This window comes from Phacochoerus africanus, chromosome 8 (assembly GCF_016906955.1).
Source record: "Phacochoerus africanus isolate WHEZ1 chromosome 8, ROS_Pafr_v1, whole genome shotgun sequence".
Taxonomy (NCBI): domain Eukaryota; kingdom Metazoa; phylum Chordata; class Mammalia; order Artiodactyla; family Suidae; genus Phacochoerus; species Phacochoerus africanus.
Window position 1 is genome coordinate 79,714,304 of NC_062551.1, and position 4,061 is coordinate 79,718,364.

Consider the following 4,061-nt stretch of genomic DNA (forward strand, 5'->3'; position numbering starts at 1 on the left):
GGGGCGCGGCGCCGGGCGCGGGCCGGGGCGCGCGCGGCGGGGCTCTGCCTCCGTGCCTGCCGGCAGCCCTGCCCGCTGCTGCGCCCGCTGCCCGGCGCGGACCAGACTGTCAGCGCCGCCCCAGAGCCGGGATGCGGCGGCGGCGGCGGCGGCGGCGGAGGCGGGCGAGCGGGCGGCCGGGGGGGCGGGCCGGGGGCGGGCCGAGGATGGGGTTACCTGGGCGGGCCCAGCGGCCCGGGACACCCCCCGGGGGCGGGCCGGAGCGGCGGCAGCCGCAGCCGCCCTGGCCCGCGGGACTGGCTTCTCCCGGGGCCTCCCCGGCCGGGCGCCCGGGAGGACTTGGGGCCCGAGCCCACTCCAGGCACGCCTGGCTGCGCGTCGCCTAGCTTGGCCCGGCTAGAGGCGCGGCGACCCAGCTGCCGGGCCCCCGCCTGAGCCTGGGGGACAGGCGGGCACAGCTCCCCCAGCCCGCCGCTGCGGGCACTGCAGCGCCGCCCTCGCCGCCCCGCCTCGCCCCCCGCCGGCGCCTCGGAGCCCGACCCCGGCCCGACCGCGGCGGGCCGGCCTGTGCGCGGCAGCCGCTCACGCGCACCCAAGCCACTTGCGCTCCGGGCGCCCGGGGCTGCGCACCCGGGAGTTTGGGGCCGCCCGACCGCCCCCCGCCAGGCCCCTCCCTGCCTCCCGGCCGGCGCGTCCTCTGGCCCAGCCCCTCCCTGGCGCTCACCTCCCTCCAGCCTTCCGGGAGCTGGACGGGGCCTCCCCAGCTTCAGGCAGTTTGGGACAGTGGCCGGAGACTGCCGGAATCCGAAACCTCGCTCCTGGCTGGCCACAAGATCTGGGCGCGCCCTAAGCGGCAGGGTCTTGATCAAGCCCCTTACCTCTCCGGTCCTCCGTTTTCTCATCCGAGAAATGGACAGAGGACCTGAGGGCTGTGAGGACAGAAGGAAATTCGGGAAGGTCTCTTTTTTCGCACACGCTCCAAGTCTTGCTTTGCGTTTTGGTTTTCTGTGTGCTTGTTTTATTTATCCTCCCAGATGCGGCAAATCAGCCGCTAGCTGGTTCAGCGTGGGTGGCTGCAATGTTTGCAGAATGAATGAATGCAACGAAATGGGCTGCAGGCTGTGCCACGCTGGTGCGGAGTGCTCCGTTGCACACCTTACTGACTGGTGGGGAGAGTGATTTGCCCTGGCCCATGCCAGGTCGCGTCCTCTCCAGGTCCCTGACTGACTTGTGTCCTTCCTCACCCTGCCTCAGCCTGCCTGCCTAGCCTCTCAGGGCCGGAGGGATCTCTTGTCTAAATGGGGAAACTGAGGCCCAGACAGGGGCAGGGAGCTGCCCACCTCCCGACGGTTGGGGACAGAGCCAGAGACCAGGTTTACACCCTCAGCCCTGACCCCGTGCCCTTCCCCATCTTAGGAACGTGAGGTTCGCTCCCATGGAGATGGTCATAAGAGGGTACTGGAAGGGTGCCCTTCGCTCCACGAAGTCCTCAGGGCTCAGCGCAGAAGAGGTGCTCGGTAAACATTTGGTGTTGAGAGTGGGCAGGAGGTGGCAGGGATTTGTGGGGCCGAGCAAGCATACAGATGGAAGCTCACATACCATATGTCTAAATATTTGCAAGTTATAAATCAAGCTAACAAAATGTGAAATAAAATATGTTCTATTCTCCTACCTTGACAAGCATGCTTTCATAACAACCTGGAGGGCCAGCTTTGAATGTAGAATTCTCAGACCCCTCAGAGCCCGCCCCAGAGCATGGTGGCGTGGGGCGGGGAGGCCCCCTCCTTTCCTACCTCTGCTTCTGGCTTGCCCTGCCAGGGGCCTCGTGCACGCACGCGTGAACATCTCAGCCTGCACGTGCAAGCTTAGCCCACACTGCCCCTCCTCCCAGAGAGCTGCCCCTCTGCTCCAGGGCTGGGCATGTCAGTGGTGCTGTTCGACCTCAGGGGTTGGATCTACAGAAGAGACCTGCCCAGGGCCTGGAAGTGGGTCGAGGGCCATCTGTGCAGGGAATCCAGGGGCCCTAGGCACCCAGAGTGTGATCTAGAGGGGCACAGGCTCCAGGTGGCACATCCCTTTGGCCCCATGGTCTCCACTCCCCGTGGCGAGAGCTTAGCTGGGGAAGGACCAGAGCGTGGGTCCCCCCAGGGAGGGGCCACCCTCGCCTAAGAGCCGTACTGAATTATTGAACTCTTCTGAGCTGGTACGGTTGCTTTTTAGAGTCTTGGTGTGGTATGGTGGAAAATAATAGTAATAATACTTTTAAACAGCTACAGGCAATTATTTTAGGATGGCCATATAATTTTCTTCCAAACCAGGACATTTTTGAGAATGGCTGGGGGCTCTATCTGGAAGATTTGCTGGGGTAGCAGGTCTGTGCCAGGCAAAAGAGGATGCCTCTTTTTGCTAAAATATTGAGCCCTCATGTGCCAGGCATTGTTCAAAGCGCTTCATGTGCTATTACTCTTTCAATGCTCAGAAGAAATCTAGGGAAAAGGTACTGTTCTTCTCCCCATTTTGCAGATGAGGAAATGGGGGTTAGAGAAGTGACTTGCCTGAGCAAAGTGGTGGCACCGGGACCCCAGAGCCATATTGTGAGCCCCCAGGCTGCCCAGTGCCTGGGGCTCTGGTGGTTGGGCTTGAGCCGCTGTCCTGCAGCCCACACCCCTGACATTTGAGGAGCTGCTGGACCTCCAGTGTCTGTACTGTCAGGTGGGGACCCTGTTACCTGACCGTCCTGGGGCTGCTGAGAGACACACATGGAGCAGTGGGCATAAGTCCTGTGAGCTGGAAGGAGCTGAGCAGAGGCAGGAGGGAGGGAAAAGAGGCCCCTAGCCAGAAAGGCCCGCCCTGATCATGATAAGGGAGAGGAGGAGGCCTTTGGTCTGAGTGAGTGGAAAGTCTTCATGTGAAAGTCTCTTTGAGGAAATCTCTTCTGACTTTTAAGACCAGTTCAATTGTGAAGGTGGGAAGACTAATTAAGATGTTCCATCAGCAATAGCGCTTTCATATGTAATCACATGTAATAATCACTAGGAAATGAGTATCTATTGCTTTCTATGTGCCAGTTACTGTTCCAGATGATTTGCTTATGGTAACTCATTTAATCCTGGCCACGGCCCTAGGAAATAGATGCTGTTGTTATTCCTGTTTAGGGGTGGTGAAAGCCAGGTGCTGCTCTGAAGTGCTTTAAGACATATCCATGACCCTATGGCATAGGCACCAGTTTTATTTCTCCCATTTTACATATGGAGAAACTGAGGCGCAGAGGGGTGAAATGACCTGCCTAGAGTCACCCATCTGGTAAGCGGCGCAGCCAAGGTTTGGACACAGGCGTCCTGGGTGCAGAATCACCCACTACACTGTTGAGGAGATAGGCGTCTTTCACATGCAAGGATTAATGTCGGGGTCCAGAAGCCAAAGGTCATGGGGTTTCCTCTAGGCTCCTCCTGGCAGTTACCGTAAACCTTCTAGTGCTGAGGTGGGGTCTCCCCACTCTGTATCTCCTCTCTGCACCCAGTGCATTGAGTGCCCCACACAAATGTAATCTGAGTACATATTGGTTGTTTCCTGCGCTTCGGTCGACAGAAACAATTCCTTAACTCTTGGAGTGGAATTTTTTCTAATTGAAGTGTAGTTGATTTACAATGTTGTGTTACTATTTGATGTACAGCAAAGTGATTCAGATATATATATTCTTTTCCATTATGGATTATTACAGGCTATTGAATGGTGTTCCCTGTGCTATACAGTAGGATGTTATTGTTTATCTATTTTATATATAGTAGTTTGTATCTGCTAATCCCAAACTAATTTATCCCTTCCACACTCCCTATCCCCTTTGGTACCTGTAAGTTTATTTTAGAAGTCTGTGAGTCTGTTTCTGTTTTGTAAATAAGTTCATTTGTGTCATATTTTAGATTCCACACATAAGTGATATCATATGGTGTTTGTCTTTCTCTTTTTGACTTAGTATGATAATGTCTATGTCTAGTCATGTTGCTGCAAATGGCATTATTTCATTTTTTTTTATGGCTGAGTAATATTCCTGTGTGTGTGTG